This window comes from Fukomys damarensis, unplaced genomic scaffold (genome assembly GCF_012274545.1).
Source record: "Fukomys damarensis isolate Sample0158 unplaced genomic scaffold, DMR_v1.0_HiC HiC_scaffold_21, whole genome shotgun sequence".
In the NCBI taxonomy this organism is placed as follows: Eukaryota; Metazoa; Chordata; class Mammalia; order Rodentia; family Bathyergidae; genus Fukomys; species Fukomys damarensis.
In genome coordinates this window covers 22467910-22480912 of record NW_022900933.1, presented here as the reverse complement: position 1 = coordinate 22480912, position 13003 = coordinate 22467910, and the positions used below count along the sequence as shown (strand labels likewise).

The window sequence follows — 13003 nt, the reverse complement described above, 5'->3', positions numbered from 1 at the left end:
CTAATAACTGGCTTTTAAGAATTTAGAAGATACATTTTTTTTTTGTAGTTTAAGCACTCAAAGCATTCTGTGTTCTAGTTGTGCAAGATATATTCACAATTATGGCAGATGTCTTAAAATGAACATTTTTGTGGTACCAGGAATCGAACTCAGGACCCTGCACTTGCAAGGCAGGAGGCAGAACCACTGAGCTCAATCCCTGGCCCAACATGTTTTAATATGTATCATTGATATTGTCTAAATTTTCTTATCAATGTTGTCTAAATTTCTTATTTTTCTGGCCAGTGGATTCTATTTTAATCCTATTCGATACCAACTGGTTTAACGTTTTGTTTCTCAGTATTGATCGATATTCCCATTTGTTTGAAGACAGGGTTTAAATCAGAAAAGGGATGGAAGTGGTGAGGGCGGTAGATGACGAGAAGGACTATCAAAGATTTATGTCTTTGAGCAGGGTTGCCTAATTTAGCGAATAAAAATACAGGATGCCAGTTAAATTTAAATTTTATTATTTGTATAACCTGTATAATTTCAGTGTATTATTTTTTAGTATAACCATTTCTTGTGCAATTTTTGAAACATTTGCATATTGAAGAGTTATCTGATTTTTATTTGCAATTCAAATTGAGTCGAATGACCTGTGTTATACCTGACAACAAACACTATTTTTGGTAGTGAGAAGTGTTCAGGCAAAAAAAAAAATTATAGTGTATACATTCAGTGGAAAGAATTTGATGGGTACCTTGAACTTTCCATTTTGAAAACATTCTGAGCATTTGAGAGTTTTATAGTTTTGAAGCAATATAAATTACAAAGTAGTTCGGAAACAAAATTTCATACAAGTAGATAAAAACTTTCAAGGATTTTGAAACTGGCAACTCCCACTCTCTGACATAGTTTTTCAAGAGAACAAAACTATCTACTAATAAATAAAATACATATACATTTGTTATAGATAATTCCAATTTACACGTTAAAGATAATTCACAAGCTGAGGAAGTAGCTTAGTGGTAGAGCGCTCGCCTGTATGTGCATGGTCCTGGGTTGGATCCACAGCACCACAAAACCACAACAAAAAGCTCGCAGCATATCTAGTACATTAAGCACCATGAGCCGATGCAAAATGAAAACAACAGAGATTCTAAGGTGCTCTGCTTAGTTACAGATAATGCTTTCATTGTAGTATCTGATGTAATTGAAAATACTGTGAGTGTTTACATTTAAATAATTTCATTACAGCAAGAGATACATTGCCATCAATTCTCCTCGGAACACTCCCTCGTGCTCTGAACACACTTATCCCATTATTCTTGCACTTTCCAAAGCGGTTCTGCAAGTCCTTTTTGTCGGTGTCTTTTGTTGCATTTTTGTGGTGCTTTGATACCCTGAACTGATTTTAAACACTGATCTTTCACATTGCGACTTTGGGAAAGAGCCAGAAGTCAAACACTGCCAGATGTGGTGAACAAAGCGGTCAAAGATCCACTGCAATATTTTAAAAATTAATTTTGTTGGAACACTTTAGATATACTTAATAACATTTATCATATGGAACTTGTACCTGCATGTGATGTATCTTCTTTTTTCCTATTTCCCTCCCCTTCCTTTAATCCTTCCTCCCCGCTTATTTACAAAAGGGTTGTTTCCTTTTTTCTTCTGTCCTCTTCTTTTCCTTTTCCTTTTCTTCCCTTTCCTCTCCTTGTTCCATATTTCTCCTTCCCAGTTGAACATTTTCTTCCTATTTCACAATATCTATTATACATTTTGGTCCTTATTTACACTTTCAGTTTCTCACACCAGAGAAACCATGTGATACTTGAACATGTGTGTCCAACTTATGTCACTAAGAGTATGGTCGCAAGGTGCATCTATTTACCTAGAAATGTCTCAAACTTTTATCCTTCTCTATGGCAAAGTAATACTCCATTGCATGAAAGAAAAAACCCCACATCTTTATATCCATTCACTGGTTGATAGGGATTTGAGCTGTTTCTAAAACTGAGCTATTTACACACTGTGCCACCATAGCATGGATGTGCATATATTACTGTAGTAGAATGCTTTTAATTCTTTTGGGAAGATACCAAGAAGAGAAATAGCTGGGTCAAAGGGAATCTCTAGTTTTATTTTGGAGGATACTGATTTCCACAGTAGTTGCACCAGTCCACACACCAACTAACTGGAGAAGGGTTCCTTTTTCTCCACAGCCCCACCAGCACTTATTATTGGTTGATTTCTGGTGATAGCCATTCTTTCTGGAGTGAGATAAAATCTCAGTGTTGTTTTAATTTGCATCTCTTAATGACTAGTAATATTGAACATTTTTCATATGTTTATTTACTGTTTGTACTTTTTTTGTCTGAGAAATGTCTGCTCATTTCAGATGCCCATTTTGGATTGGGTCTTTCAGTTTTTTTGAGTTCTTTATATATTCTAGGTGATAGCCCTTTGCCTGAGGAACAGTTGGCAAAACTTTTTCTTCATTCTGTGGGTTGTCTGTTCATTCAATGGCTTCTTTTGCTGTTGAAAAGCTTTTTAATAAGATGAGATCCCAGTTGTTGATTCTTTGATCTTTCCTGTGTGACTGGGGTTTTGTTCATAAAGTCTTTGCTTACATCTGTGTCTTCAAGAATTCTACCTATTCTCTCTTCCAGCAGATTTAGTGCTTCTGCTTCATATTTAGATCTTTGATACATTTCAATTTTAGTTTTATGACCTAATATTTTTATGAGTCTGTCTTTCTGTTGAATGGCGCCTGGCAATCACATACACTGTATTTTTTTCATTAAGTTAATCGGTACATCTTAGGCACACAATATGATGACATTCATCATTGGGAGTTTGAACCTTCACATAATCCATCTTGGTTCTTATTCCCCCCATTCTTCTGCCCTCACTTCAACCCCTCCACCCCTCCCTATTTACAGAGACTTTGTTTCCATTTTTTTCTTTTTCTCATATTTGTTCCTTTCCCTTCTTTCCATTCTCCCACCCCTGCCCCTTTGGAACTCTTCTTCCTATTTCACATTATCTATTACACATTTTGATCCTTGTTTATACTTTCAGTTTTTAACACCAGAGAAACTATTCAGTATTTACATGTGTGTTCTATTTATTTTACTTAAGAGGGTGGCCTCAATGGGCAACCATTTAGTTATAAATGTCTCTAGTTTCTCATTCTTTGTGGCTGAGTAGTACTCCATTTTATAAAACAGCCACATGTTTATCCAGTCTCCAGTTGATGAGTAATTGGGCTGTTTCAGCTATTACAAACTGTGTCACTATATATTGCTGTGGTATGATTCTATTAATTCTTTTGGAAGACACCCAGCAGGGGATAGCTAGGTCAAATGGAACTTCTAATTACTAGACATTCACTGTATTTTTTTAATCACACCTCATAAAGACTTCCAGGGGTGCTTCAGAAAGTGTCAAGGATGACGGGATCAGTGTATTCAAAGCAAGGGAGAATATTCTGAGGGGATGAATGTACCTTTTACTGTAATGTTTTTTAAAAATTTAAACATTCACTGTATATTTTGATTACAGTTCACAATTGAGGGAATTTTACCTTCAAAACGGAAATTCATTCATTTTTCTCCTTTTTTCTTTTTTCCTTCCTGGTGCCCTCCTTCTCTTTCTCTTGCTCCTCTTTTTATCCCTCCCCCCATCTCTCTCTTCTCCCCCTCTCCCTTTTCCTGTACTGGGGAATGGGCCTGGGGTCTTCACACTAAGCTACATTCTCAGACCTTTTTATTTTATTTTTTAAATTTTGAGACAAGGGCTGCACACAGGTCATTCTCCAAAATAGACCACATACTAGCTTATAGAACATGTTTAAGTAAATGCAAACTGAAGTTATTCCATGTATATTATTGGACCATAGTGCAATTAAAGTGGAGATCAATAGCATAAGAAACCATAAGAATTTCACAAACACATGGATATTGAAGGACTCTCTCCTTAACCAGTGGGTCACAGAGTAAATTAAAGAAGAAATTAGACAGTGTCAACAATTAAATGATAATGCCAATACAGCATACAGGGATCTGTGGGACACAATGAAAACAGTTCTACAAGGGAAATTCATAGAAGTGAATGCCCACACTAGGAAAACAGAGCAAGCTCAAATAAACAACCTAATGCTGAATCTTGAGCTCCTAGAAAAAGAAGAGCAAGAAAAACCCAAAGCTCATACAAGGGAGGAAATTATAAAGATCAGAGCAGAAATTAAAACAGTGGAGACTAAGAGAACAATACAAAAAAATCAATGAATTCAAGAGTTGGGTTTTTGAAAGAATAAATGAAACTGATAAACCCTTAGCCAACCTTATCAAAAAATAAAAGAAAAGGCTCAAATTCATAAAATTAGGAATCAAAAAAGTGAAGTCACAACAAATCTGGGAGAAATCCAGAGGATCATCAATACCTACTTTGAGAACCTGTACTCTAATAAAATGGAAAACAGAAGAAATGGAAAGAATCCCAGATACATATGAATTAACAAAGTTGAGCAAAGAAGATACAAAAATTCTAAACACCCCAATTACAATCAGCAACATTGAAAACATAATTAAAAATTTACCAACAAAGAAAAGCCCAGGTCCTGATGGCTTCACTGCCAAATTCTACAAGACATTTAGAGAAGAACTATTGCCACTCCTCTTTAAACTTTTCAATGAAAGTGAAAGGGAAGCAATATTTCCAAATTAATTCCTGGAAATGAGTGTTACTTTGATTTCAAAACCAGGGAAAGACCCATCCAAAAAAGAGAACTACAGGCCAATCTCTCAATGAACGTAGATGTAAAAATCCTCAATCAGATCCTGGCAAACAAAATACAGAAGATCATCAAGAAGATCATCCATGTCGACCAAGTCAGATTCATCCCAGGGATGCAAGGATAGTTTAAACATATGTAAATCAATAAATTTAATACACTATATTAACAGACTCAAGGACAAAAACCATACAATCATCTCAATAGACATAGAAAAAGCATTTGACAAAATTCAACACCTATTCATGACAAAAACTCTACAGAAAATTGGAATAGATGATCTTTATCTCTACTTGATAAAGGCTATCTATGAGAAACCAACAGTCAACATCATACTAAATGGTAAAAAACAGAAAACCTTTACACTAAAATTAGGAAAAGACAAGGATGTCCACTATCATCACTCCTGTTCAATAATGTTTTGGAAATATTTGCCGCAGCAGTTAGACAAGAGAAATAAATAAAAGGAATAAAGATAGGAAAGGAAGAAGTTAAACTGTCATTATTTGCTGATGATATGATGCTCTACACAGAAGACCCAAAAAGCTCTGCCAAAAGTCTGGTAGACTTAATTGACAGATTCAGTAGAGTAGCTGGATACAAGGTCAACACGCAAAAGTCAATAGCCTTCTTGTACATAAATAACAGACTCACTGAGAGAGAAATTAGGGAAACAATTCCTTTTACAATAGTATACAAAAAAGAAATATCTAGGAATCAATCTAATGAAAGAAGCAAAAGACCTCTACACAGAAAATGACAGCATTCTGAAAAGAGAGATCGAAGAGAATATAAGAAAATGGAAAGAACCAACATAGTGAAATGGCCATACTTCCAAAACCGCTATACAGAGTCACCGCGATCCCAACTGAAATCTCAACAGTATATTTCAGAGAACAACAGAAAAAATTCTAAAAATTCATTTGGAATCAGAAAGAGATCTAGAATAGCAAAAGCAATTCTAGGCAACAGAGTCATGACAGAGGGTATCACAATCCTCAACTTGAAACTATACTACAGAGCCACCGTGATAAAATAGCATGGCACTGGCAAAGTAACAGATCCAAACAGATTGGTAGAATAGATTAGAAGATGCAGAAACAAGATATCCAGACATACTCAGTTATCTCATCTTTGACAAAGGAGCCAACCATCCTCAGTGGAGGAAAGATAGTATTTTCAATAAATTGTGTTGGAAAAACTGGATTTCAACCTGCCAAACACTAAAACAAGACCCCTATCCTTTCTCAGGTGCTAAATTAAAATCAAAGTGGATTAAAGATCTAAATATTGTAACAGAAACATTAAACTTGCTGGATGACAAGTTAGGTAGAACTCTTGAAGACACTGGCATAGGAAAATACTATGAACAAATCCTCAGCAGCATGGGAACTAGCACAAAGAATAAACAACTGGGATCTCATCTCATTAAAAAGCTTGTGCACTGCAACAGAAACCAACAGAGCTAAGAGACAATCTACAATGTGAGAAAACATTTTTACCAGTTTACTATCCAGAATATATAAAGAACACACACACACACACACACACACACACACACACACACACACACACAACACACAAATATCACCAGCTGATTCAACATTGGGCATCTGAAATGAACAGACATTTCTCAGACAAAGAAGTAAAAACAGCAAATAAACATATGAAAAAATGTTCAACATCATTTGAGAGATGCAAATGAAAACAACGCTGTGATTCCACCTCACCTCAGAAAGAATGGCTGCTATGAAAAAATTAACCAATAACAAATGCTGGCAGGGTTGTGGGGAGAAAGGAACCCTTCTTCATTGTTGGTGGGAGTGCAGACTGGTGCAACCACTGTGGAAATCAATATGAAGATACCTCAAAGAACTAGGATTAGAGATTCCATTTGACCCAGCTATCCCTCTGCTGGGTATCTTTCTAAAAAATTAGAAGAATCATATCACAGTGATACATGCACACCCATGTTTAGAGCAGCACAGTTTGTAATAGCTGAAACTTGCATACAGCCTAATTGCCCATCAACTGGAGTCTGGATAAAGAAGATGTGGTTTTTCTATAAAATGGAGTACTACTCAGCCATAAGGAATGATAAACTAGAGACATTTATAGCTAAATAGATGCACATTGAGGCCATACTCTTAAGTGAAATAAATGGGACACACATATGTAAATACTGGATAGTTTCTCTGGTGTGAAAAATGAAAAGTGTAAATAAGGTTCAAATTGTATAATTAAAAATGTGAAATAGGAAGAAAAGGTCTAAAGGTATAGAAGTGGGAAAGGTAGGGGAAAGGAAAGAAAGGAAAAGAAAAAATATGAGAAAAGGAAATAATGGAAACAAACTCTTTGTAAATAGGGAAGGGTGGAGGGGGTGAAGGGAGGGTAGGGGTATGGGGAAAAAATAAGAATCAAGATACATCATGTTAAGGTACAAGATCCCAACGATGAGTGTAACTGTACTGTACAGTTACACTCATCGTTGGGATCTTGTACCTTAACATGGCAGGTCTAGGTTCTCATTTTTTCCCCTTGTCCCTGCCCTCCTTTTACCCCCTTCTCCTGAAAAATATTTTTTGAGACAATGACTTATGAAATTGTCCTAGCTGGGCTGGAACCTGCTATCCTCCTACTTCAGCCTCCCAGAATGCTGACATTACAAGTGTGATCCACCATATCTAGCTTAGGATAGAAAATTCTTATGAATGATAGTTAATAAGTGTGATGTGAGGACTTTTTAGGACCCTCACAGAGGAATATTCCTCTCTTTAATGGTATCCAGGTGGGATTTGCTGCAGGAGTGAGAGCAATAAGAATTTTATCAACCATGGATGCTAGAGACATCTTCCACTTATGCATAGGGTGAAGGATGAATCAAATGACAGAACTGGGACTTCACATGACAAGTACTGAGATCTTACTCATTGGTATCCATTTTAAAATTTAATTTTTTTGTTAAATAGGGGTTGACAAATACTTAATCTAACTCAGCCATTACCAGTTTCTTTCTTTATGATTTCTTTAACAGAATTGTCAAAATTTGTAATTATTTGTTTGTTTTTTTTCACTTGTTTACTGTCTTCCCAACCAGAATGAAAGTTCCATCTTTTTCAGTGCTGCATACCCAGTGCCAAGTTCAGTGCCTCTATCACCATTTCATGGATGGAAATTGTGAATGAGAATATATATAAATCAATACATTTTTCCTGTGAGATAGTGAGGTGTGCAATGTCAAGCTCTGAGGATGATACACATGATGGCTTTAATAACTTAGTGCATGGTATGGTTGATTGGCCAATATTGACGTTCTTGATGACAGTGATTATTGAAGCAACTGGTTTTTAAGAAGATGGTCCTAACATGGCCTCTTCAGGTAGTGGCTAGACACTCGGCTTACAAGGTGCATTAGTTAGCTTTTGTTATTACAACAAAATAGATCAGATAATCAATTTAAGAAGAGAAAAGGTTTATTGTGGCTCACAGTTTAGGAGGTTTTCATCCATGATCATTTGGTTCCATTGCTTTTGGACATGTGGTGAGGCAGTATATTATGGCAGGAGCTCATACTAACAGAGATGTTGCTTATCTTGTCATGCCTGGGAAGCCAAGAGAGAGTAAAAAGTGCCTGGGGTGCCAATATCATCTTCAAGGATATACATCCAATAACCTAACTTCCTTGTATTAGATCCTACCTCCAATAGCACCAAGTTGGGGACCAGACCTTTAACATACAGACCTTTGGGGCACATCCCAGATCCAAAGTAGCACAAGGCTTTGTTAAAGCCTGACATAGAGATAGTCAATATTATATAAATTCAAAGGGTCACTAGGATTCCACATCATACAATCTGTGCTTTCCCCATAGATTGTTGTCATATAAGGCTCCAGTCACCGTCCCCATAGTGAGATTCCTTCAACCCATTATTTTCATGAAAATCTTTTGGTAGCTGAAATTCTCAAGAGCTGCTTTGGAGACAACTGGGGAGAAAAATCTTTTAACAGCACAGTTTTGTAAAAAGGATGACTAAGCTCAGCATAAGGGTCACATTGGCTTGCAGCTCTTTTTGTGTTCTTTGGAACATGCAGCTTACAGATCACATTCTGTTCCCAAACTCTTGAAAATCAAGTACAGAGCTGGTAAGTTCATCTCAGTTTTTCTTCTTCATCTCCAACTCCTGCAAGTGGAAATGAGCTTGCTCTCATCATTAGAAATTATTATAGAACTAAATTATTGCTAGTCCAATTCTACAGTGTTTTCATTTGATATTCAATACACCCTTGAGGATAAGGAGAGTGGTTGATAAGCCTTGCAGTTTACCAGAAACACTGCAGAAGACTTCAAACTGGGAAAGTTAGCCAGAGTCCAGGAGTGGGGAGGAGGAGGACGAAGAGAAGGTGCGGCCAACTTGAACAGAGGTGCACTGACCTTGCAAGAGGCTGTGTTCTCAAAAACCAGCACAGTTGTTTAGGTACTTAACCTCCTCCCGATAATTAGGTGCTTAGAAATAAAATCACTCTGCCTTTTGTAGTTTTCAGGGTCGTTTCATTTACCTTTTAACTTGGCATTTAGGTTTCTCCTTCCTCCTTTCATCTGAAGCTGGGATTTGGGTGAGGAAATGTGAGTGTGGAAGCATTAACATCCAGGAAGAAAGTGCTTTCACCAGGTCTATTATGACAACGTTTTTCTGGGAATGTCAGTTTAGTTAAACTGAGTCCTTGACTGTGACCTTTCCTCAGTCTTTGGGAGTACATATTCTTTGAACTCGCTTGGATAAGTCAATCAAAAATCCCGATGAGAACCTATTCTAGACAATTATTTTGTAGAGGGGTGAAAATTTAAACTATTCATCACAAGGAGATGAACACAAATGAGCTTAAAAGAGTGTAGAAAAATTTGTACTAAAATGTGAAAGAAAGACTTCTTGAAAGTCAAGACTTTTAAATGTAAATAATGGGAAAATTTATGTGAAAAGAACTGACATTTCCTTTAAAAATTAGGTGAGTTCAATGCATCTTCAGTTTGAGAGGTTATGCCTCTTTGAGAACCTGTTCAATGTGATGAAGTCCTTCCTAGAAAAGAGATGTCAGAGTTTCCACACATGGATTAAACAAGACATGCTTTGAGTTAAGATTGTGCATCTCATAATAATAAGGCAAGAGCATTGTAGTCGGGGGAATGAAAGTGGTTAGGAATAAGCTGGGAAAAATATTCAACTGACAAACTCAGTGTGTACTGTGTGTTTGTGTGCACGTGCGTGCATATGTGAGGGTGCACACACTGTGTGTGTACAGTCTCTGTTGAACTCACTCTTAGCACATAGCAGCATTCAATAAAGACTGCCGAATGAATAAATGAAAGCTTAGCTGCTGGACAACTCAAAGACAGAGGCACTCTCTATGCTTGTTTATAAGGAAGTGATCAGTGTTCAAGAGAGGTGTGTGATATCATGGCGATGAAATTTGTTATTGCTGCTGGGGAGTTGTTCTCTGAGGAGTTTAAGGATATGTTTCAGCTCCAAGATGGCATTTCAGCCCATAGCTCTACTATCCCTCAAGAGCAAAGTTGGGTTGACATCTGGTTAAGTTGTGAGACTCACAAGGGAACATGTCTGCCAGGAACTGTACTTCTTTCCCATATCTCTGGTTATTGAAAATTATAGGGATCCCTGCCCAGCCCTCAAATGATTCTGAAGAGAAGCTAAGTTACTCCATGGGAATCCATTTGGTTGCAAAAATGAACATAACAGGTGAGAAAGAGCTCAAGATTGAAATAGGCAGAGGGGAAGGCCAGCTTTGGAGAACATCCTACAAGCTGTTCAAATATTTATCCCATGAAAAATAATAGCTTGCTTAATCCTATAACCTTCTACATTGTCATCTTTTTACAGTGCTCCAGGATGTGGTGATTTACCTCTTAATAGTAATGTGTGATGCTAATTACCATGTTAATTTATGTTGACTTTTCTGTTCATAATGGTTAGTGTCTTCTTAGATTCTTAGCCCATCAAAATGGTGTTGCTGGAGTTAGACAATAACAATACAAAGAGACTCATGTAGCAAGATAATTCCATGTAGATTGGGGAGAGAGGGGGGGAGGGAGAGAAGGAGAGAGAGAGAGAGAAAGAGAGAGAGAGAGAGAGAGAGGTTTCCAAGAATATGTGGCTTAATTTGTGACTAAGTGCAGTTCAACTTCTGTTGAGCAAGGATGTTTGTATTATTATTAATTTCATATCTGAGTGATGACAACATGCTTGGCTACATAAGAAATCACAGGACACTGGGCTTTTACCCACCTCATGATTTTCACAAATTTTTAATTACTCAATTGCTGCTGAGGTTTCAGTGCTTATACTTAGCATGGAATTTGTCCAACTTGGCTGTGATAGTATTACTCAATTACAATAAAATATGGGTGTAATTCAGGTCAAACATGCTAATTTCAGCAAATTGGAATGAGGTAGATCATAGGGAATGATTGCTTTTTTAGATAATACATCCAAATTAAATTACAATCAACAGCCGGGTGTAGTGGCACACGCCCGTAATCCCAGCACTGGGGAGGCTGAAGCATGAGGATCACAGTGACTTCGAGACCAGCCTGGGCTACATAGTGAGTTCCAGGTCAGTTTCAACTACATAGTGAGACCCTGTCTCAACCCCAGCCCCAAATTGCAATCTACATATATATTATTTTGGGACAGAGTCTTGCTAAGTTGCCCAGGTTGGCTTTAATGTGTGATCTTCTTGTCTTAGCCTTCTGACTAGCTGAGATTACAAGCGCATACCTCCATCACCAGTAAAACCTACAAATATCTGAACACTTCTGGATAAAACACCAAATCGCCAAGTTTCTTTGTACCATCCCTGAGCTCTATAGAACATTGATGGGTTTACTTCAGTTTGAGATCACAACAAGCATTATAGACCAGAAGCAGCAGCTCTATGTTCAAAACACAAAGTGAATGTACTATTTCATTCTGTGGAAACCTGACCTCTATCTCCTTTACACACAACCCAGGCCTTGTCTCCCTTCGGCTGTAGTGCTCCTTATAATGACTACTAGCTTGATCACATACTTATTTTACTGATGTGGTTAAATCTAGGAAAGAGTAAGTTCCTGCCCACCAGGTATCAGAAACTTAGGGTAGAATCATGATTAGATGGAACATTGTTTTATAACAGGGGCAGAGTTTCCAGGTGGATTCACAATACTGATTGAAAAACGAGATCTTCGTTTTCTGTTATGATTGGATCTGAACTTCCTAACCCTGAAATATTTTTATCTAGATAATTTTTTGTGTGCGGTACTGGGGATTGAAGCCAGTGCACATGTTAGGCAGCTGCTCTACCACTGAGCTTCCCCTCCAGCCTCAGATTCTTCTTATCTCATGGTTGCCTTTTAACTTTTCCTGGGAATTGAGACACAGATGGCATTACGTCTTCACTGATTGCCTTCACCTAGCCCAAAGGATCCGTAAACTCTGACTCTCCAGTCAAACACTGCCTTTCACCCACTTTTGTAAATAAGGTTTTAATGCAACATAGCCACATTCATTTGTTTCTGTATTGACTATTGCCACGTTTATACTGTAATGGTAGAGTTGAGTAGGGGCACCTGAGACCATTTATTCCTCAAAGCCCAAAATATTTGTTCTCTGGGCCTTTTCCAGAAAGATTGCTGACCTCTAATCTGGACTTTTAAAAATCAGGAAACAAAGGGCTGTTAGCTAAGAAATGTTTGTCACATTTGTTTGACTGTTCCAAGTAATTTTAATATTTAACGTGAAAGGTTGAGAATTTTGAAAATGGTATGCTGATTTCTCTCTTTTGTTTCAAAGGATAGTTTCAGTGGCTAAAACAGACTAAATAAAGGTAGCAGTGAATTAAAATTCATTGTCAATTCATCAGCCAACCCTCTTACAGAGCTCAAAATATGATCTGAGGAGAAATCTGGTGGGAAGACAGACTCCCTCTGCATACTCTCTCCTAGGTTTAATTTCAGAAGGCTATCAGATAATCTGAAACGTTTACTAGTTAGACTTTTCTCTGCAGGCTGCCTCTAGAACACACCTTGTTAAATTTACCTGCCTTCTAATGAGATCGTGCATTGAAAGAGTCTTCTTCCGTAGTGTGACATGGGTCTTGATCCCTGCTTTGTGGCACAGTGCTCCTAAACCCCGTGGAATCTCCTAAGTGATAAGAGTGTCTTTTGCATGC

The 13003-nt window shown here is 37.4% G+C and overlaps 1 protein-coding gene across 2 annotated transcripts in view; it reads right to left on the bottom strand.

The window, feature by feature from the left end:
* The window catches only part of Tshr (thyroid stimulating hormone receptor), a 144003-nt gene that overhangs the window by 29588 nt on the left and 101412 nt on the right, over positions 1–13003 (bottom strand). The gene's annotated exons all lie outside the window — the stretch shown is intronic.